Source organism: Octopus sinensis, linkage group LG24 (assembly GCF_006345805.1).
Source record: "Octopus sinensis linkage group LG24, ASM634580v1, whole genome shotgun sequence".
Taxonomy (NCBI): domain Eukaryota; kingdom Metazoa; phylum Mollusca; class Cephalopoda; order Octopoda; family Octopodidae; genus Octopus; species Octopus sinensis.
Window position 1 is genome coordinate 3,805,315 of NC_043020.1, and position 24,991 is coordinate 3,830,305.

The 24,991-nt window shown below is 38.1% G+C and overlaps 1 protein-coding gene across 4 annotated transcripts in view; it reads right to left on the bottom strand.

Annotated features, from left to right (window-relative positions):
• Positions 1 to 24,991, bottom strand: part of LOC115223879 (sodium-dependent phosphate transporter 1-A-like) — a 102,001-nt gene that overhangs the window by 31,183 nt on the left and 45,827 nt on the right. For 3 of the 4 annotated variants that reach the window (XM_029794590.2, XM_029794586.2, XM_036512756.1), the window contains exon 3: positions 1,839 to 1,912. The gene's annotated coding sequence lies outside the window, so the exon portion shown is untranslated. Of the gene's footprint in view, positions 1 to 1,838; positions 1,913 to 13,142; positions 13,268 to 24,991 lie in introns of those variants that run through there. The other variant, XM_029794588.2, reaches the window with a different exon arrangement.

Here is a 24,991-nt window from a genome sequence, read left to right on the forward strand (position 1 = left end):
GGTTCACATATATATATATATATCTAAAGCAAATAAGTAACAAGGACGTCCAAGTATCAGTGCACTACAGCTGTTTCAAGTGGAATCATTTAACTGATCATTGAAAACATTACATCAATTTGAAACAAACCACTCTCCTCGGACGCAGATCACGATATAGGTTTCCAGTATAAAGGATACACCGTTATTTTTTAACAAATTTTCATCAGTACAAGAGACTAATATAATTACATTGTTTTCTCTTGCAATTTTTGTGGCAGAATGAATTTACGGAAAGAAATATATAACTAAAGCCTACTTTAATTTAGAGTGGCAGAGAAAAGTAATGGGTTCAAGAAAGTTGAAAGGGGATATAGCTACATTTATATTTGCCTTTATCACATTAAAATGGCATAGTTTTATATTGTTTTACTTGTTTTGGTCATGTGAGTGCAGCCATGCTGGAGCACTGCATTTACACAAAGAAACCGACCACAGGATTTATTCTTTGTAAGCCTTAGTACTTAGTCTATCGGATTGTTTTGCCAAATGGCTAAGTTACAGGGATGTAAACAAAGTAACATCAGTTGTCAAACGATGATGGGGTGTACAAACATATATATATATATATATATATATATATACATATATAGGCGTAGGAGTGGCTGTGTGGTAAGTAGCTTGCTTACAAACCACATGGTTCCAAGTTCAGTCCCACTGCACGTCACCTTGGGTGAGTGTCTTCTACTATAGCCTCGAGCTGACCAAAGTCTTGAATAGATTTGGTAGACAGAAACTGAAAGAAGCCCGTCATATATATATATATATATATATATATATATATATATGTATGTGTGTGTATGTTTTGTGTGTCTCTGTCTGTTCCCCCAACATCGCTTGACAACCAATGCTGGTGTGTTTATGTCCCCGTAACTTAGCGGTTCGGTAAAAGAGGCCGATAGAATAAGTACTAAGCTTACTAAGAATAAGTCCTGGGGTCAATTTGCTCGACTAAAGGTGGTGCTCCAGCAAGGCCACAGTCAAATGACTGAAACAAGTAAAAGAGTAAGAGAGAGTATATATATATATATATATATATATATATAATACAAATAAGAAAATGGAGAAACAAATTTGGTTTGTTCATCAACTTTCGGATATTATAATGTTGGATTATTTATTCATTTTACAAATGAGAACATCAAAAGCATACAAAATATTATATAAATCAATATCCCATACTGGGTTACACCCATAACCCCTATCTTACTTTGTATATATATATATATATATATGTAGGTCCCGGGTTAAGTCGGGGTTAACCACAGTAAATAAGGTACTCAATACATAGCAGAGTAAATTAATTTATTTTATAGAAGGAGCTTCTACAGGAGCTTCCTGATGATTTCATTTGAATGAAACAGTTCTAGTCCTGTAGAAGCTCCTTCTATAAAATATATATATATATATATATATATATATATATATATATATATATATAAAAATATAAGCAAAATAGTAAGTTGTAAAACCTCAATAAGAGATGAGAGTAGTAACGATACCAACAAGTAAAGTTAATCACCACATAACTGTGGCTGTTCCATGTTGCTACTAGTTTAACTCCAGGCAGATCTTCCACCGCCTGGTGATATATATTCATTCATTCATTCATATTTAAATCCACTTTCTATGCTAGCATAATTTAGATAAATATATAATCAAAGCAGTGTTTTACAACAACTGGATACCCTTCTTGCTGCTAAAATGTGTTTGAAAGTATAATAGTAGACACACAGACGGACATATATGCACGAACACATAAGTTTACTAAACATAAACCAGGGAGGCTGTGTACTTACCACTGTGTACAATGGAAGTATTTTCAGGTGGATCATTGTGGCATCAAATGATTAAGTTGATTTGGGAGATCAATCTGAAAAGATAGAAAAAAAAAAAAATACAGAAATAAAATAATGCAAAGACATACAAAAAAAAAAGATATTTTCTGCTCCTCAATTCTTCTTTTTTCAAACATAGGTGCTGGTGTGACTGGGATTAAGATGTGTGCTTCCCATTCATGTGGTTTGGGGTTCAGTCCCACTGCACAGCACCTTGGGAAAATGTGTTCTACTTATAGCCCTAGGCCAATCAAATCACCTTGTAAGAGGATTTGATAGATGGAGACATTAAAGAAGCTTATCGTGTGTGCGTGTGTGTGTGTGCATGTGTGTGTGTATGTGTCTCCTTGCCTTGACATCATGAAATAGTTGTAAATGAGTGTCACTGACATAGAAGTGGTGTCATTCATTTCCAATGTTCTGCAAAAACATCATCTCTGACCTTGCAGAAGTATTAGCTTGATTAGAAACAGCCGAGCGGTGGCAACATGAAAGACATCCAGCTATAGAAGACCTGCTCGGTAATGAAAGCATGGGAAAGTGGATGTTAAAATGATGATGACGATGATGATGATGAGTGAGAGTAAAAAAGTATGTAAACAAAGTACTCTGTTGAGTTACATCCCTTTAACCTAAAGGCAGACTTAGCCAACTGATAAACAGAGATCGATTATATAAGACTAAGCATGTGAATGAATTTAATCAACTGGTGACAGTCTTAGGAATACCGGGCTTAGATGGAATTCCTAAGACTCTTACCAGGAAAAGAACAAAAAGCTTATAATGTCAGGAATTTAGATGGAATATAAAATCCAAGACATAAGACCATTTCAAAGGAACGACTTCTGCAGTTCTCAATGTCAGGTGACCAGTTAAAGTTTCTGGAAAGTTTAGCCATCTAAGTTTTTCATTTTCTTTTTTTTTTACCCCTTTATCATTCAGATTATCCGGTCAAATGTAATACTTATTCATCCCCATCATTGTGTATTAATCTTGCATTAGGGATTTCAATGATGTGATTGTTTATGCAAGAGAGAAGACTACGTTGGTTTGGACATGTGGTGCATATGAATGAGGACAGCTGCATAAAGAAGTGCCAATCACTGAAAGTGGATGAGTGGATGGTATCCGCAGAAGAGGGAGACCCAGGAAGACATGGGATGAAATGGTAAGGACCGATCTAAGGATGTTGGGCCTCATGGAGGAAATGACAATAGAGCGAGACGTCTGGCAATATGAGGTTCTTGAGGAGACCCACCCCATGTCAGCAAAACTGAGTTCTAGAAGTGTTGTGTGACCCACGCGACCCTTAACGAGAAAACTTCTCACACACCCTACCACAACAAATCTAACTACATCTCTTCTCTTCCTCACATTTCCACTTCATGCACCATGCTTATCTCCCACTCTCCAATCCTGTCCTCTTGGTCCTGTCTCACTGTATCATTGCTATCCTCAGCCCCCACCCCCCGACCTGTGTGTTCCACCCCCATCCACATGTAACAAGAGGAATTTTCACACACCCTCCCCCAACAAACCAATCTACATCTCTTCTCTTCCTCACACTTCCTCCTTCATACACCATGCCTACCTCTCACTCTCCAATCCTGTCCTCATGGACCTGTTCCTCTCTATTATTGCTATCCTGTAACCCCAGACTCTATATACCCAGGTTTTCACCATTCACTCCCCACCCCTCCCCACTCTCTAATCATGCTTCTTTGGCAATATCATCCTACCACTTATATTCTGATCCCTGCCCCTTGTGAGTATGCCTGGCACTGCCACCATCTCTATCCTGCTGTCTCCCACTCTCTCTCTCTCCTTCTGCACTTCTCTCAGGTTGGGCAAGCATATATTTCCTTTGCAGCAGTGCACCTGTTTCTGTCTTCCTTCTTGATCTCTCTGCCTCTCCCTTTCTGGCCAGGTAACCTCGTACCTCCTCTACAGCAACACACCTGTTTTTGTCCCTCTGTTTCACTATAACCGTTCATCATCTAACACAAGATCATCTCCTCCAATCTCCCCTTCCTCTCTCAAAGGATCTTTGTCTCGCAAGTTACCTCAGTGACCCTGTCAGTGCAAGTGCCACTTAAAAAGCATCCGGTCCACACTGTGGAGTGGGTGGAGTTGTGAAGGGCATCCAGCTGTAAAAACCTTGCCAAAACTGACCTTTCCTGTGCTTGTACCATGTAAAAAGCACCAAGTCCACTCTGCTGAGTGGTTGATGTTAGGAAGGGCATCCAGCTATCAAAATCCTGCCAAAACAGTTACAGAAGTCTGGTGCAGGGATCTGCCTAGCTGGCTCCTGTCAAACCATCCCATCCATGCCAGCATGGAAGGTGGACATAAAACGATGACGATATATATGTATATATGAATGTATGTATGTATGTATGTATGATTGTATGTATGTATGTATGTATGTATATATATATATATATATACAGGGTGTGATAGGTAAACTGTTGCAACTTTATACTTTTAATTTCACGTATGTGTAGATTGTTTTTGATTTTGTTGACTACACAGTATAGTAGGGTCAGTTGGTCACCGTCTGTGAGAAAAACAGCACTATGATGCAATTCACTCTGCCAAAAATTTGGAAACGACATGCTGCACTGCTTGGCATTCATACCGTTAGCTCCATTATGAACAGATGGTGAACACACAGAACAACCATTGGCTTGCTGTGTCCCCAAAACATATACCAAGAATGATAAAGATCAAACATCCAGTCAACATCATGGTGTTTGGAGGGATCATCTTCCCACATGGCCTCAGACTCAACATGGAGGCCTACATCAAGTGGCTGGAGGAGGGAGTGCTGCAACAGGACTCTACATTATGTCACACAAGCAGGAGAACCCAGTCAGACAATTTCTGCGACCACATCACCCCTAACATCTGGCTACCTAACTCCCCAGACTACAAACCCCTTGATTATTATGTGTGGGGCACAGTTGTGTAAGAGATCAACAGAATTCCTTGTAACACCAAAGATGAACTGAAGACAAGGATTATGGTGGAATTCACCAACTTAAACATGGAGACTGTCCAGAAGAGTTGCAGGAGATTCTGAAGTCATCTGGAGGCTGTGGTTGAAGCCAATAGCAATTTCATTGAATAAATTTACTCTTTAGTATTTCAAGATAGTTTTAGGTAATTTTGGTAAATATATCTGTTTAATGAAATATCAGTGGTATTTTCATTCTTGCATAATTTAGACAATATATTCACCACACCCTGTATTTTTCTCTCCCTCTCTGTCTGGGAGACAGATATAGAGGGTCCTTAATTCTTCATCAGTTACCAACCTAAATGATAATACTCAGTTTCACACCATTAATGATAGGACTGAGAACTTCCCATATTGGTGGTGCCTGCAAAAGTTGCAGAGAATGTTGGGCCTCAAACAAACAAAACAGCACAGAGTGGACATACAAAAGTAAAAAAATGTAATTTAAGACGATGGACAAAAGAGAAGAATGGTGATTAATGCTTGTACGATACAGATATATATATATATATATATATATATATATATATATATATATATGTATGTATATATATATATAATTGCAGCGTGGAAGGTCTTTGTAAGCCATTTAAGAAACACACAAAAGCTGTTCGATTCACTTCAACATTTAAGTGTAATTTGTCAAAAATATTTTCGTCACTTTAAGACCGTAACCTGTCCACTGACAAAAATCCGTGCTGCATCTTTTGTCAGTGAACAGGTCGTGGTCTTAAAGCGACGAAAATATCGTGACAAATTAAACTTAAATGTTGAAGTGAATCGAATGGCTTTTGTGTGTTTCTTAAATGGCTTACAAACACCTCCAACGCTGCAATTGTTTTCGTTCCAGCACACGATCTCAGATCAAATCACTTGCTATGCAAGTACATCTCTGTAATATATATATATATATATATGGATATGTATATATGTGTGTACATATATATATATATATATATATATATGTGGATATGTATATATGTGTGTACATATATATATATATATATATATATATATATGTGGATATGTATATATGTGTGTACATATATATATATATATATATATATATATATATATATATATATATATATACACACATATATATATACATATATATATATATATATACATATATATATACATATATATATATATATATATATACAAGCAATAATAAATCTCTGAACGAGGTATAAACAGTAACTGCACGACAATGTGAGGTATACTTGACATTTCAATATGGCTAACCACTAAGGGTGGGTGTTACTGTAGCTTTTAGCCCCAGGGGAACATTGTCTCCAGCTGGCTTTAGGCACATTCTCTGTGCCCTTATGGTATTTGCAAAGGGAGGTCATCCCTCCCTCATCAACCTAAGTGATACGCACGGACTGCAGTATTGTTGTGTTTATACCTCGTTCAGAGATTTATTATTGCTTGCAGACAGTTTTTCGAGATCAGTCACGAAAAGTTACTGGAAAAAACCATATAAGGATTTGCATTGGGACTCCTTTCATCGAAAACCGGTGATTGTCGTACACTGAAGACAGGTCAATACCTAGAAACTGCAGTCCGTGCGTATCACTTAGGTTGATGAGGGAAGGATGACCTCCCTTTGCAAATACCATAAGGGCACAGAAAGTGTGCCTAAAGCCAGCTGGAAACAATGATCTCCTGGGGCTAAAAGCTACAGTAACACCCACCCTTAGTAGTTAGCCATATTGAGATGGCTAGTATACCTCACATATCTATATATATAAAACTGTAGTTGTGTGAGTGTCTGTCCCCTTCGATTTAGATTCCTAACTACTCCCACATTTTGCGGTGCAGTTTAACCAAATTCGGGTATCTTATAGTCGTGATTCATATCGAGCCCGTCTGGGTATTAGCGCGCGTCTACGATGAGTCTACGATTTTAAAAATAATTTAACATCATTTTTTATTCCATTTTAATGCATAATTTTTCGTGTGTCGATGGTGGCGGAGTTGGCGTCCATGCTCACACCTGCACCTGTTTGCTTCTCCCCCTTCTTCCCTCCCTCGTGAAGCTGTGGGGAAGGGAGTGTAAGGAAATCAACGTCGTAATGCGTTGTCAAGGAGACCAGCGTTCTTTTAGAACAACGACTTCATGGCTTGAAGACACCAAAACAGAAATGGCTAAGAAAGCCCGAATTGGCATCTATAAGGGAAGTAACTCTCTAAAAATGCTTATATAGTTATTTCCCTTACAAACCCGAGCAACGGCGGGCGATACTGCTAGTATATATATATATAGTTATAAATGGCGGAATAAGTAGTGTGTTAAGTTTATTTAACCAGGGCTTATTTGGCTGGTTTTAGTTGGCCTGAGGCTATAGAAAAAGCTACTTGTCCAAGGTGCCACACAGTGGGACTGAGCCTGGAACCATGTGGTTGGAAAGTAAGCTTCTTACCACACAACCACATGTGTTTATATCTATTTTTCTGTGTTTGGGTTTTCGTTCTACCTTTCTGCATTTACATGTTTGTCTATATGCATACATGGGTGTATATGTGTTTAGGTGTCCCTCTTCTCTCTATGTGTGTATGCATGCATTCATATGTTGTGTTTTTTTTGTTAATGCATTTGTATGTAGATCTGTATTCTGAGGAGTTTCATCTTCTGTTTCTAGCAAGTCCAATGGCCATGTAGACATCATTTTACCATTGGCACCCACAGTCGCATAAGTAATGTCGTCTAGTTGTTCTTGTGTAATTCCTTGATTGCGGTGATTCAAAAAGTGAACTATTTCACAGCCATTGCAACACATCATTAATAAGAGTTAAAAAATACATTTAAAAAAAAAACCAAAACCAAAAGATTTAAGCATTTTTTTCCTTGGCTTAGAAACTTCAACGAAAGAAAATGTCATGTGAAAAGAAAAATTTAAATCAAAACAAAATTCAGTTGACTTTTGAAAAGAGTTAAATACCATTTAAAAGAAGATGCATCAACATTAAAGTATTAAAGTCTTGGTTCTATAGAAATTTGTGGGGAACGGCTTCAGATTAGAAAAGATTTTACAAAATGGTTGGTGGCCTTTAGAAAATGTGCAGAAAAACCCATATAAATATCTAAACCACAGCAAAATAATAATACCCCCCCTCTCCTTACACACAGACACAGCTAAAGCCAATGGTGGGAGCCAATGAGTGGTTACTTGAAATGCTAAATATTACTCAATTCACAGCCTACGGTGTTTTTAACAGTGACATTGGATAATGAAGTCCTAGATGGATTTTCTGGAAATAAGTAATGATGGTCATAGTTGGAATGGCTAATGAGTGCTGAACAATAACAGGAGCAAAAAAATAGTTTGTATAATTTTGCTGCAGGTGTAGTTGTGTGGTTGAGGTGCTTGCTTTACTATCACATCGTTTCAAACAAAACGGTCACAGTACTTGTTTTTTAAGTCTGGTACTTATTCTATTGGTCTCTTTTACCAAACCACTAGGTTATAGGAACATAAACAAACCAACACTGGCTGTCAAGTGGTGTGGGGGACAAACACAGATGCAATGACACACACACAAGAGAGAGGCAGGGTGAGAGAGAGAGAGAGAGAGACAAAGACAAAAAGACAGAGAGATAGGGAGAGAGGGAGAGGTAATAAGATGGGAAGATCATGGTTGGAATGACTGATTAGACCTGACAAGAACAGCTAAATCATACTCCACTTTTTTTTTTAAAAAAAAAGAACATGTTGCAGAATGTAGTCCTGGGTACATTATGCCAAAGAAAAAATTGGATGGTTGTGGATTTAACCTTTTAGTAATCGAATTACTTTGTCAAATGTAATGCGTATTCATTAACATTGTTTTGAATTAATCCTGCATTATCTCATAGCTCTGAGATTTCAATGAGATGATTGTACATTTGTAGAATGACACTGTAGGGTAAGCTCAATTTGAACATAAATAGAATATTTGGGCTTGATATAACCTGTTTAAATGCTAAAGGATTAAAAGTAGGGGTAAACAGTAGAAAATTGACACTAGAAACCAGAGTGAAAGTAAAGAGCTGGGCTGTAGCTAGGGATTGAACCTAGGTGCGGTTTATGTTATGTAATTTAGACATTCTATTGAAATGTGAACGGTCAGAGAATAGGTACCAAGACACCAAGTGACAAGGTTCAATCCAAGAGTGAGGAGTGCAGGGACCAAAATAACGGGGTTGCCAGATAAATACTTTTTTGGGGGGGATTTAATTTAATTTTTTCCAATGTTATTTGAATTAATCTCCTATCTTTTAATTGTTTTAGTCATCAGACTATGACCATGCTGGAGCACTGCCTTGAAGAGTTTTTAGTCAAATGAATTAACACCAATGCTCTTCATGTTAAAAGCCTGGTACTTATTCTCTCAGTCTCTTTTACTGGACTGCTAAGTCACAGGAACATAAACAAACCAATACCAGTTGCCAGGTGGCAGTGATGAACGAACACAAAGACACACACACACACACACAACTAGTTTCATTCAGTTTCCATCAAGTGAATCTACTCACAAGGCTTTGGTTGGCCCAAGGCTTTAACAGAAGACACTTGCCCAAGTTTCCACTGCATGCAGTGGGACTGAACCCGGAACCATGTGATTACAAAGCAAGCTTCTTACCACACAGCGATGCCTACGCCTTTGAAAAATATCTTTACCATAAAGTTTTAAATTTATTTTGTAGCTCCATGTGGTCTCAGACTACTCGATTTCCCTTACAACACTTTCAGCGGTGATAAGAAATACTTGCTCAAGATTCTATACCAGATCAAATCCAGGCAGTTCCTGTTGGGCTTCCCAAGAAGAAGAAACACAAGCCCTGGGTGACGAAGAAGGTTAAACAAGAACTTCGACTCAGAGATATTGCTTGGGCTGAATTCAAAAATCTGGATTCGACTGCAGCTTTTGAGGTGTACAAAACTCAACGAGACCGAGCCGTGAAAATCGAATAGGAAGAACGCTTCAGTTATGAATACAAAATCGTGGCAAATGCCAGTAGCAATCCAAAAACCTTCTTTGCCCATGTCCAATGGAATTCCTGCTTGAACAACCAGATTGCAACGTTGGTAGACTCAACAGGCGTATCGATTGAGAACCCTTATCAACAGTCAATTATTTGCCGAGGCTTTTTCAACTATTTTCAAACAAGATGATGGTCGTGAACCCCCTCCATTTGATAGATCGGTACCTCCAATGCTTCGATTGGTCATCACGCGGGACGAAGTCAAACGTGTTATTCAAGGCCTCGATGTCAACAAGGGTCACGGCCCTGACGGCATACACCCACGGGTTATCAAAGCGTTGGCTCCGGTCATCTGCGAGCCCTTAACACGTCTATTCAATATGTCATTGGCAATGGGTGTTATACCTGCGGACTGGAGAACAGCGATAATCTGCCTAATTTTCAAGAAAGGGAGCCGCGAAGACCCGCTTAACTACCGACCGGTTTCCCTTACATCAATAATCAGCAAGATGTTCGAAACCATCCTTAAGAAAAGTATGATGCTCCACCTCCAAAACAAAGCCTCTATCTCTGATTCCCAACACAGCTTCGTGCCGAAGAGATCATGCTTGACCAACTTACTGGTAATGGAAGAATTGGTGACGCGCATCCTCGATGATAGTGATGCTGTTGACATCGTTTTATTGGACTTTGCCAAAGCTTTTGACTCGGTAAACCACCGCCTATTACTTGTCAAGCTTCAAGCATATAGTTTCCATCCGGATATTGTACGATGGGTTGGTGCCTTCCTTTCAGATCGCTCCTTCCAAGTCCAAGTTATATGGTTCGCGGTCCGACATCTCCAGTGCGAGCAGTGGCGTGCCTCAAGGTTCAGTGCTTGGGCCCTTGTTGTTCTTAGTCTTCATAAATGACTTGCCCGACGACCTCACGCAACACACCCTTCTATTTGCCGACGATGTCAAACTGGTCGCTCCTCGCGGTGACATAGAGGATCTTCATCGATGCCTCCACCAAATTTGGAGATGGTCTAACGAATGGGACCTGTGTCTGAACGTGTCAAAGTGCTGTCATCTGCTTGTTGGCTCTCCTCCTGCAACTCAACTTGATTTCGAGCCAGGTCGTCTGCTGCTGGAGAGGACCGATCAGGTAAAGAACCTGGGTATCTTGGTGGATTCCTCCTTTTTGCCTTCGGCCCAGTGCGTCCATGCTGCCAACAAAGCACGCGGAATTCTGTTCTTGATTCGACGGTCATTCGGAATGCTCACAGCAGCCATATTCCTACCACTCTATGTCACGCTGGTGAGACCCATATTGGAGTACGGGATTCAAGCCTCTTCTCCTTATCTCCTCAAAGACATACAACATCTCCGGGTTGTGGATCCGTGGAACAAGCTGCCAGACGAGATGGTGAAGATGCCGACGACCGCTTTGTTCAAAGCCTCCCTTGACCTCAAGTGGCCTGAACTCTTTACATGAACACCACCCTGTACTTAACTCCATGTCCCCCTACATGGCCTTGCTATTTGCTTTTGAGCCAAATTAACTAACTAACTAAAACTTCACAATTGCAAACAGATCCTCTGTCACAGCAGTATTAATCTGACAAAGTGTACTCAGATCAGTTCAATAGGAACAGGTAACAGAATATTATATATGGCAGATTAGGGTTCTCTTTGGTCATAGAGGGACATGTCTTTCATCTATTTCACACTGTATAAACCAAAGCTAAGAACCAACTCTCAGGACTCCTTCAGGATTAGTGGAAACATATCAAAATAGATTCGATTTATAAATACTTTTTCTTTCTTACTTTATGTAATGATTTACTACACAACTTCCTCACAGCATGTCTGCATACATTAATCATATATAATAAAATGCATTGCTTTTGGATTTGGTTTGCAAGATTCTTTATATGAGTTCGTGTGTTGAAGCATATTCTGTTGTGTCTGGGGAGAGTCATTTTCTTTTTGTGCCTTATAATGTAACACACTCACCGGTAAAATTTCCAAAACTATTGAAAAGGTTGCAAGACTCAATGAAAATTTTAGGAAAATAAAAATAAGAAAAAAGTGGAAATTTTACACATTATAAGGCACAAAAAGAAAATGACTCTCCCCAGACACAACAGAAAATGCATTGCTTTTATTTCAATTGATTTTGAGAATTAGTAAGGATCCAGTAAAATAACTAGCTCTCTATTATTAACCCTTCGTTACCAACCCGGCTGAAACAGGCCCTGGCTCTGTAGTACAAATGTCTTGTTTCCATAAGTTCTGAATTAAAATCTTTCTCCAAACCTTAGTCACAATTTATGTTCCTAACACCAGCTTAATGATAACTGAGTTATTTTACTAAATTCTTTGCTATATTTCAAGTAATTGAAAGAAACACAGAGCATCTCAAAATGAATACAGAAATGAAAGGGTTAATCTGATGATTGAAACAAGCGGCCTTGTGTCTCAGAACAAAGGGAAAATCTCAGGTGGGTTGATATTGAAAAAAGTTTATCTCTAATATATCAGACATACTAACTAACCTCCCTTAATTCACAAAGGAAAAGGTATGAAATGTCCACAATACATTTCTTTTAAAAGGTAATTTAATAAAAAAAACAAACCTAAAAAATAGACTAAACATTTTTAGCAAGAGAAGTTTGTGTTGGAATTCTTATCCTCAATAAAGTACAGAACATAAGTCCGAAGAACTTGAGTTCCAATCTATATGCTACCATTTAGTCATATATTTAGAAGTGTACCCTTAATTGTACATTAACTTAGTCCATTTAGCTTCAAGGGAGTAAGGTATAAAATGAAGCATGGATGTTACCTGAGATAGACTAATGTTCTATAAAGAAAAAATTTCTCTTTCACCTGCTTCACAGTATAAAACCAAAGTTGAGGTGTGGCATTTAAAACCTTCCTCTCCCAGTGCTTTGCAGATATTTATACCAATTTCATTTTTGCTTTTTGTTGTTGCTTTTGTTTACAACATCATTGATAAGATATGTGAAAATCCTGTAAAAATATATGGTGAGAAAACCTGTCTTGTAAGAATTCATTATCTCTTTTACCACTGTGTTGCTAATACTCACTTAAGCACTTGAAAAGCAGTATAAGAGCAACCTAGCCCTGTTATGTAGTCTCTACCAAATATTAAAAAATAATGTTTTTTTTTAAAGGAAATCAAAAATGTGTTCAATATAACAGAATTTTCAAAACATCATGATAGAACAAGTCACCCGTTCTTTGGTAAAGACTCAAAGAGTACTTACTTTGAAAGACAATAAAATATAGTAAGCACCTAGGGAAAAATTGCAACAATCTTCTGTAATTGTTTCCTCCACCAAGCTGAAGACGGTGATTTATGATTTGGTGTTCAGTGAGTTTATTAGCAAAAAGAAAAGAACAACTCAAAACTGTAAACTAAACTCCAGACACACCTTTTATCATTCTTATCTTATCTCTAAAATGCGTGATTAACAATGAAAATTCATCTTTTAACCTACCCTTATTGCATAATTAAAAAAGACATAAATTTCCATTCTTTAACAGCATTTAAAGAGAAATGGTCAAATAGAACTAAACCATGGCACAAATAACAACACAAACACAAACATGCAAACTAATCAAATATACACTTCAATTTGTTTAACACACACACACACACATGCCTGAAAGTGTTTTATTTTTTAAGTCCCAGAAACTTCAAGCATGTGGAGGCATAAACCAAAACGTAACTGAGTGAGGGCAGTGGAAGAAAACATTGGTAAATAAGATGTTTATGTGAGAAACCTAATCTCCAGGGTAGGGGACACAGAGATAGGACATTCTTAAAGACATTGGCCCAAAGTGGTATTGCTATGTGGTTAAGTAGTTCAGTCTTTGTGGTACCAGGTTCAATTCTACTGCACATTACCTTGGGCAAGTGTCTTCTACTGCAGCCTTAGGGTAATCAATGCACTGAGAGTGGAATTGGTTATGTAATTCTAGATGTATTGTCGGAAAGAAAAGACATGATTGTCACAGCTGACCAAAACGGTCTTTTGAATATGGAAGTTGGCCTTTGTATATATAGCCTAATTAGAAGTTAAGGGGTGTGATGAGCAAAGTTGAAATCCTGACTCAACAGGTTCAGTCCACCTGGTGGGTTGGGTTCTACGGAGTTTCTAGTTACCCACTTTCGCTTTAAAAGACTTGAGCCAATGTAAGGTTATAGTAGAATACATTGACCGGATGTGAAATCCAACTCAGAACCACGGGATTGTGAAGTGACTAATTCTTGAACACACAACAAAACCTGTGCTGATGCAGGGGCCAAACAGCCGAGTGGACGAGGTTTTATCTTTAACACAAGCAAGCAAATTATATTCTATATAAAAAGACGGCGAGCTGGCAGAATCGTTAGCAAGTCGGGTAAAATGCTTACCGGTATTTCGTCTGCTGTTACGTTCTGAGTTCAAATTCCGCTGAGGTTGACTTTGCCTTTCATCCTTTCGGGGTCGATAAATTAAGTACCAGTTATGCACTGGGGTCGATGTAATCGACTTAATCCGTTTGTCTGTCCTGGTTTGTTCCCTCTGTGTTTAACCCCTTGTGGGTAGTAAAGAAATATATATTCTTTTGATGTTGAACAGATTCTTTTATGGCCGACTCCCACCTGTTTTTAAGCAAGGTAATAACCTTGTAATGTATCTACGAATAAACAGGCTGGAGATAGCAATGCAGAGAAATGGAAAAAAGACAACACTATTTGAATAAGCCTTTGGTTATATGTTGAGGAACATCAAGAAAACCAGGCGTATTTTTGCTTGCAGACTGCAATCGAATGCCTGAACAGAGAGGTTAGTGTTTATAACCAGCAAACACATGAGAGGACAAAAGGAAATACAAATTCACACATGCATGCACACACAGATGTATATATACTTGTGTGTGTGTGTGTGTGTGTGTATACACACTCACACAAAAACAAGAAATTAACTTAACCGCATAGCCATACTTGTGCCTATATATATATATATATACATATGCATGTGTAGTTGTAACAAAAGTTTAACCTCCTATTTGAAACTTTTAAGTCATATTTCAAGTTGCTCTGGTTTTTAGAAAACAATTGTTCAGTAAACTGTGTTAACCCTTTTGTTACCGTATTTATTTTGAGATGCTCTGTATTTCTTTCAATTAATTTTAAATATAACAAAGAATTTAGTAAAATAACTTGGTTATCATTTAACTAGTGTTAGGAACATAAATTGTGACTAAGGTTTGGCGGAAGATTTTAATTCAAAACTTATGAAAACAAAACATTTGTACTAAAGAGCCAGAGCCAGTTTCAGCCGGGTTGGTAATGAAAGGGTTAAAAGATTACATCAAAGTAACCACACACACACACATGCCTGAAAGTGTTTTATTTTTTAAGTCCCAGAAACTTCAAGCATGTGGAGGCATAAACCAAAACGTAACTGAGTGAGGGCAGTGGAAGAAAACATTGGTAAATAAGATGTTTATGTGAGAAACCTAATCTCCAGGGTAGGGGACACAGAGATAGGACATTCTTAAAGACATTGGCCCAAAGTGGTATTGCTATGTGGTTAAGTAGTTCAGTCTTTGTGGTACCAGGTTCAATTCTACTGCACATTACCTTGGGCAAGTGTCTTCTACTGCAGCCTTAGGGTAATCAATGCACTGAGAGTGGAATTGGTTATGTAATTCTAGATGTATTGTCGGAAAGAAAAAGACATGATTGTCACAGCTGACCAAAACGGTCTTTTGAATATGGAAGTTGGCCTTTGTATATATAGCCTAATTAGAAGTTAAGGGGTGTGATGAGCAAAGTTGAAATCCTGACTCAACAGGTTCAGTCCACCTGGTGGGTTGGGTTCTACGGAGTTTCTAGTTACCCACTTTCGCTTTAAAAGACTTGAGCCAATGTAAGGTTATAGTAGAATACATTGACCGGATGTGAAATCCAACTCAGAACCACGGGATTGTGAAGTGACTAATTCTTGAACACACAACAAAACCTGTGCTGATGCAGGGGCCAAACAGCCGAGTGGACGAGGTTTTATCTTTAACACAAGCAAGCAAATTATATTCTATATAAAAAGACGGCGAGCTGGCAGAATCGTTAGCAAGTCGGGTAAATGCTTACCGGTATTTCGTCTGCTGTTACGTTCTGAGTTCAAATTCCGCTGAGGTTGACTTTGCCTTTCATCCTTTTGGGGTCGATAAATTAAGTACCAGTTATGCACTGGGGTCGATGTAATCGACTTAATCCGTTTGTCTGTCCTGGTTTGTTCCCTCTGTGTTTAACCCCTTGTGGGTAGTAAAGAAATATATATTCTTTTGATGTTGAACAGATTCTTTTATGGCCGACTCCCACCTGTTTTTAAGCAAGGTAATAACCTTGTAATGTATCTACGAATAAACAGGCTGGAGATAGCAATGCAGAGAAATGGAAAAAAGACAACACTATTTGAATAAGCCTTTGGTTATATGTTGAGGAACATCAAGAAAACCAGGCGTATTTTTGCTTGCAGACTGCAATCGAATGCCTGAACAGAGAGGTTAGTGTTTATAACCAGCAAACACATGAGAGGACAAAAGGAAATACAAATTCACACATGCATGCACACACAGATGTATATATACTTGTGTGTGTGTGTGTGTGTGTATACACACTCACACAAAAACAAGAAATTAACTTAACCGCATAGCCATACTTGTGCCTATATATATATATATATACATATGCATGTGTAGTTGTAACAAAAGTTTAACCTCCTATTTGAAACTTTTAAGTCATATTTCAAGTTGCTCTGGTTTTTAGAAAACAATTGTTCAGTAAACTGTGTTAACCCTTTTGTTACCGTATTTATTTTGAGATGCTCTGTATTTCTTTCAATTAATTTTAAATATAACAAAGAATTTAGTAAAATAACTTGGTTATCATTTAACTAGTGTTAGGAACATAAATTGTGACTAAGGTTTGGCGGAAGATTTTAATTCAAAACTTATGAAAACAAAACATTTGTACTAAAGAGCCAGAGCCAGTTTCAGCCGGGTTGGTAATGAAAGGGTTAAAAGATTACATCAAAGTAACCACACACACACACATGCCTGAAAGTGTTTTATTTTTTAAGTCCCAGAAACTTCAAGCATGTGGAGGCATAAACCAAAACGTAACTGAGTGAGGGCAGTGGAAGAAAACATTGGTAAATAAGATGTTTATGTGAGAAACCTAATCTCCAGGGTAGGGGACACAGAGATAGGACATTCTTAAAGACATTGGCCCAAAGTGGTATTGCTATGTGGTTAAGTAGTTCAGTCTTTGTGGTACCAGGTTCAATTCTACTGCACATTACCTTGGGCAAGTGTCTTCTACTGCAGCCTTAGGGTAATCAATGCACTGAGAGTGGAATTGGTTATGTAATTCTAGATGTATTGTCGGAAAGAAAAAGACATGATTGTCACAGCTGACCAAAACGGTCTTTTGAATATGGAAGTTGGCCTTTGTATATATAGCCTAATTAGAAGTTAAGGGGTGTGATGAGCAAAGTTGAAATCCTGACTCAACAGGTTCAGTCCACCTGGTGGGTTGGGTTCTACGGAGTTTCTAGTTACCCACTTTCGCTTTAAAAGACTTGAGCCAATGTAAGGTTATAGTAGAATACATTGACCGGATGTGAAATCCAACTCAGAACCACGGGATTGTGAAGTGACTAATTCTTGAACACACAACAAAACCTGTGCTGATGCAGGGGCCAAACAGCCGAGTGGACGAGGTTTTATCTTTAACACAAGCAAGCAAATTATATTCTATATAAAAAGACGGCGAGCTGGCAGAATCGTTAGCAAGTCGGGTAAAATGCTTACCGGTATTTCGTCTGCTGTTACGTTCTGAGTTCAAATTCCGCTGAGGTTGACTTTGCCTTTCATCCTTTCGGGGTCGATAAATTAAGTACCAGTTATGCACTGGGGTCGATGTAATCGACTTAATCCGTTTGTCTGTCCTGGTTTGTTCCCTCTGTGTTTAACCCCTTGTGGGTAGTAAAGAAATATATATTCTTTTGATGTTGAACAGATTCTTTTATGGCCGACTCCCACCTGTTTTTAAGCAAGGTAATAACCTTGTAATGTATCTACGAATAAACAGGCTGGAGATAGCAATGCAGAGAAATGGAAAAAAGACAACACTATTTGAATAAGCCTTTGGTTATATGTTGAGGAACATCAAGAAAACCAGGCGTATTTTTGCTTGCAGACTGCAATCGAATGCCTGAACAGAGAGGTTAGTGTTTATAACCAGCAAACACATGAGAGGACAAAAGGAAATACAAATTCACACATGCATGCACACACAGATGTATATATACTTGTGTGTGTGTGTGTGTGTGTGTATACACACTCACACAAAAACAAGAAATTAACTTAACCGCATAGCCATACTTGTGCCTATATATATATATATATACATATGCATGTGTAGTTGTAACAAAAGTTTAACCTCCTATTTGAAACTTTTAAGTCATATTTCAAGTTGCTCTGGTTTTTAGAAAACAATTGTTCAGTAAACTGTGTTAACCCTTTTGTTACCGTATTTATTTTGAGATGCTCTGTATTTCTTTCAATTAATTTTAAATATAACAAAGAATTTAGTAAAATAACTTGGTTATCATTTAACTAGTGTTAGGAACATAAATTGTGACTAAGGTTTGGCGGAAGATTTTAATTCAAAACTTATGAAAACAAAACATTTGTACTAAAGAGCCAGAGCCAGTTTCAGCCGGGTTGGTAATGAAAGGGTTAAAAGATTACATCAAAGTAACCACAAATTACATTATTTGCCTATTTTATTATGGACTATTTAAAAAATAGTTTTATGCTCTTGATATTTTGATTGTTTTTCACAGGGAGATTATGTGTACAAGCCTGTGTTTATTGCATTTTTAAGGAGATTAACTTGAAAGTGCAAAAAATCTGTGAAGGGTAAGTTTCAAAATGTATTTTGAATTTTCCTATGTATTTTTATCTTTTACTTCTTTCAGTCATTGCACAGGGGCCCCATGCTGGGACACTTGAAGGGTTTTGGTAGAAAAGCTTGACCTCAGGACATATTTTGGGAAGCAAGCATCTTACCACACAGCCACACATGCACTTATCTTAAAAAAGAGTGGACACATTGGATATAGTCCAAGATTCACCATGTCAGGGGGTGGGGGGGAATAAAAAGGAATGTAGAGATGGTCACAGTTGGAATGCCTTTGAGACTTGGTCTGCCTTTCATCGTTCAGGATACAGCTGCCACCAAACAACAGCAATAAACAGCCATATTTTATTTTTCTTAAGTTAAACCCCTAAATTCTTAACAAAGGGCACATTGGATAGTGTACTCCAAGGAATACTATACTCAGAGAAAAAAAAAGGGGGAATCATTATGGCTGGACAACATTTGATCCTTTAAAGTTTCACCCAATTTAATAAGTTTACTCTGCAACTATCTTGAGCAAGTGTCTTCTACTCTCGCTCCTGGCGCCAACAACTGCCTTGCGAGTGAATGAATTCGGTAGATAAAAACTGGGCGGAAACCCAAATATACATACATACGCACACATGCACACACATGACAGAACTAAACAGAAACCCCATAAAACCTCGTTTTATGTTTATTCTAACTTGTAAAGGTTTATATTTTTTATTAATTGACATTTTTATGTTTCAGGTTCTATATGTGACTGTTTAATCATGCCATGTACAAAAGAAGCCTTAGAACTATCCAAATTTCAAAGAGGCCATATTGTGGGTCAATCTGAAGGTGGACTTCAGTAAAACTACAGAAAACCTTGAGATCCTGCTTTCTACAGTTAATATAGTGATTATGCAATTCACCAGATAGGGGAAGGAGTCCACATCACCTTGTCCAGGTCAACTGACAAGACCCTTCACTTTGTTAAGAGAAGTCTGGAGGATAATCCTCATTGCAAGGCCTTTGATATAGCAGAACAAGTTGATGTCAGTCCCAGAACAGCTGTCAGGTATCTCCACAAACTTGGTTACTATGGCAGAGCAGCAAGAAGGAAGCCACTTCTTTGACCAGTCAACATCAAGCGGAGAAAAGATTGGACCAGTGAGATGATGGAGAGGCCACTAGCATTTTGGGACACTGCCGTATTCTCTGAGGAGTCCAGATTTGCTGTATTTCCTGATAGCAGTCGAGTGTAGGTCTGGAGATTCTGTGATCAAGAATTTGATGTGAAAAGATTGCAGCCAAAATTGAAGCAAGGCAGCTATTCTGTGATGGTCTGGGGAGCAATTTGGAGCAATGATTGATTAGAGCAGGTGGAGTGTGAGGGAAACATAAACTCAGATAAAATATGTGTCCATATTGCAGAAAGGACTCCTTTCAATCTTCTCCAGTGGTGAAATGGTTAAAGAAGACTCTTTATGGAAGATGGGGTTCTTTGTCACATGGCCAAAATGACCTAAGATTTGTTGGATGAGAATGGCATTACAAAGCTTCCATGGCCAAGGCAGTCACCAGATATGGGCCCTATTGAAGAACCTCTGGGACATAATGGATAGGGCACTTCAGGAAAACAACAAGAAAGCATCTTCAAAGTCAGATCTTTTGAGATTACTGCATGAAACTTGGCAAGAAATTCCGCAAAAGAATATTTGTCATCTGATCAGTAACATGCCTACTAGGGTCCTTGAAATGAAGAATGCAAAGGGCATGTCTACTAAATATCAAATATTCCCATTATAACAATTAATAAATAATTTGAATGTAAAATTTCAGATTTAAATAAATCTAAGTAAATGTCTATTTATTTCTGTCATGTTTGTGTACACACACACATATATATATGTATATACATATACACATAAATGTATGTATTTGTATATATAAACATGCACACACACACACACGTGTGTGTGTGATTGAAAATTATACGCAAAAACTAGAGAGACAACCGAGGAAACAACAGACAGGGTGTATTAATTTACACACAAACACATACATATATGTGTACGTCTCAGAAACTGTGTTTGCTCCTCCCTCCACTCGCCCACCCACACCATCCAACATTCAGAGCTGGTTTGTGTGCATTCACACAGCTGAGCAGTTTGGCAAAAAAGACTCATAGAATAAGTACCAAACTTTAAAAAATATAAGTACTGGAGTCAATTTCTTCATGTGCAGGTGGCACAAAAAAAGCACCATTTGAACGTGGCCGCTGCCAGTACCGCCTTGAATGGCTTCTGTGCCGGTGGCAAGTAAAAGCAACCACTACACTCACAGAGTGGTTGGCATTAGGAAGGGCATCCAACTGCCGAAACTCTGCCAGATCAAGATTGGAGTCTGGTGCAGCCATCTGGTTCGCCAGACCCCAGTCAAATCGGCCAACCCACTTCAAGGTGGCACCTCAGTATGGCCATAGTGTAAGGACTGAAACAAAAAGGGAATACATTTAGATTAGTTTTCCACTAATATTGATTTCTAACACAAGAATGAAGGCCACACATTCACAGTGGAAGGGAAACAGCCCAAACGTACTTGAATGGAATTGTATTTTTAACCACTCTGGAAGGATGAACGGCAAAGTCAAACAGCATTTAAATTCCAAGTGAAAAGAAACTTGATTAAATATGGGTTTCAAATTTTGGCACAAGGCCATCAGGTTTGGGTCCGGTTCTTATGTTATCAACCTCAAAAAAATTAAAAGTAAAATCAACCTAGGTGGAATTTGAACTCAGAATGTAGAGATAGACAAAATGACAGTAAACATTTTTGCCTGGCATGCTAACAATTCTGCCAACTTGCTGCCTTAGACTAGATTATATATAGCAAGGTAATCGGCTGCCCTACCAATGTTATCCTTCAATTAATATTTCTTAACAATTTCTGCTTGTATATTAATGTTATACTTTTACATTTTATATGTTTCAGTCATGGATTGTGGCCACGGTGTGGCAACCCCATCCTAAAGAGTGGACAAATCAACTTCTTTTCTTAAGGTCTGGTACCTGTTTTATTTGTTTCTTTTGTCAAATCACTAATTAACAGGAACATAAACAAACCAACACCATTTTTCAGGCGATGGTGCAGGAATGAACTCAAACACAAAGATACACGGGCTTCCACATATTTTCCATCTACCAAATTCACTCACAAAGCCTGAGGTTATAGTAGAAAATATAGCCATGTTATTCTTTACCAATTTTATCCAAGAGACAACCAATTCTGCCCTTAGACTCTACTCATTTTAACTCTAAATACTATCCCTAGACTTATGTTTCTCTACTAATTCTACTCCCAGGTGCTTTTGTTTCTAACCTTTCAATACAATAACAATTTCTTCAGTTTTGGCACAAAGTCAATTTTATTTAAGGAAACAGTAGAGTTGATTGAGCCAGTGCTGGTACATACCTCACTACGTGTTATTGTTGAATTGTAATATTTACATTTACAAATCATAAACACCAGGATAGTTTGAATTCAGAACATAGGCTTAAACAAAATTGAAAATTATGTATGATGACTTGGCATATGCGACACTGGTACCACCACCACCACCACCACCACCACCACCACCACTAACTGTGATGTTAAAATGACTTCTTCAAGTCAAAAATAACTGGTACACACACACACACACACACACAAAGCAACAACAAACAAAAGCTGGTAGCATTACTACTTACTACAACACACACACACACACACACACACACATATTCCAGCAGAACAAGAAAAAAAAACATTCCTTTAATCTCTTCATCTGCAGCTCAATGTCAACTCAATAACAATTGCATAGAACTACCAGAACACACACACACACACACACACACACACACACACACGCATTCACAAGCCATCATAGGTACATACACATACTCTTCCTACCCACCTACAAACCAGCAGTAAACAAATACACACATACACATATGCACAGTTACACAGACAATATAAAGATATACACATGCACAAATTCAACACATATTCACATATATGTATAAACAAATATACACACGATCCTAACACTCAGTTGCACACACACACAATCACAAGTATATGCACAACCACACATACATAGAAACACAAACATGTTCAGAAAACACTACGACAAGACACACACACACACACACACACACATTGGTACAGATGTACACACACAGGTATAGAGACCTGCATACAGACAAACAACTTCAAAACCACACACATAGGTGTGGAACATACACACAGAAACAGACAAGCAGCGGTAGAAGCACAAATATATATACTGTAAAAGACATACCATTAACACAAATGCACACACACATATATAGATACAGATATGTACACATGGAGGGGTATACAGACATGTAAACACCATACACATGCATCACGTGATCTCCTCCTTACCGAAATACAAACATGTAGACATGGTGACACATAGATATACCAACACAAATACACACAATCAGAACCCCAGATGCAGAAGAAACAGAGACAGGCACCAGGGCACCTTTTTTTTACAAGGGTTTAGTCAGTTCTATCAATTATGCTACTGACATACTCATGTTATGAAGTTTAGAATTCCTGAACAATCTTGTAATGCAGTATCTCCTAACACACAATATTTTCTCATTTATTTCCAGGTTATAAACTACGAATCAGCAGAATTGGCCCATTAATATTTAAACCAGCCACATCTGGCCCTAATATTCTAACAGCTTAAGGCAGAGAGCTGGCAAAATGTTTAGGTGTTTCGTGTGTCTTTACATTCTGAGTTCAAATTCTGCCAAGGTCAATTTTGCCTTTCATTCTTTTGGGGGTTAATAAAATAAGTACCAGTTGAGTACTTGGGTCATTGTAATCAATGTAGCTCCTTCCCTGACATTGCAGGCCTTGCACCAAAATTTGAAACCAATATTCTATCAGTTTTATATTCATACTGGTTAGATCCAGTTTCTCACATACTCTACAATGTCATAACTAAAAATAAAAAACACATCATCAAAACCTTATGATTAATTCAAAACAATGTGAATAAATATTACACCTGACAGAATACCTGGAATGCTTAAGGGGGGAGGAGTAGTACAATCATTACCGTTCCTATTACACTATCTTATGTGGAGCTTATTTATTCACATTGTTTTGAATTAATGATGCGTTACCTTGAGGCTTTGAGATTTTGATGATGTGATTGTTTATTTTCAGAATGGCATTGTAAGGTAGGAGTGACATGCCTGATCTGGCCAGTTTAACCCTTCAACATTCAAATTATTCGGTCAAATTTAATGCTTCTTTATTCATGCATTATTTCATAACTTTGAGATTTCAATGATATAATTGGTTATATTTAGAATGACATTGCTGGGTAGGTAGTAGATGTGAAAGGCTGGATCTGGCCAGTCTGAACATAAAACAGGTAAGAGGTGTTGGCCAGATATGGCTAGTTTAAATGCTAAAGGGTTAAATATAAAACATCAGAAGACTTGCAGCTGCTTCTCTGCAAGTGTCCGTTCTTTAACCATATTCTTTGTAGCCAAGTGGAGTGGAGCAGGTGGAGCTTTGGATATTATTTCCTTGAGATGTAGACAAAGCTTCTCTGCAGCATCCCAGTGTCTGTCGTGACTTCTGCAAATTCACATCATTTGCCAGTAACCATATCTGGCAGGACTTACTGAAAAGTTTCTGTTGGGGTAAAACCTGTAAAAGTCAGATCCAGACTGGCCATATATGCTTCCAAACACCATTTGTAGTTGAGGCTATCACTTCATTCCATATCTCAAGTTAAGGGATCTGTGGAAACGGTAGACCCAGGAAGACATCATCATCATCATTGTTCAACCATGGCCGAGACAATGGAATTTACTATATTACGTCAGACCTCACAGTCCGTCATAGCATTACGGAGGTCCTGTTGCTGGATGCCTGTATCCCTGGAGATTACATCAGGGTAGGAGAGCGTGCACCCTCTGGTACTACAAGCAGATGGCTTCCAGAGGAGAAGAGTAGAAATTACCTCGTCTTCAGCACTACAACAATGTCCACCAAACTGGACTCTTCTACCTTTCACAAGAGATGACACAGGTGGTAATTTCCATTATACACTTGCGTCAGAAATTAATT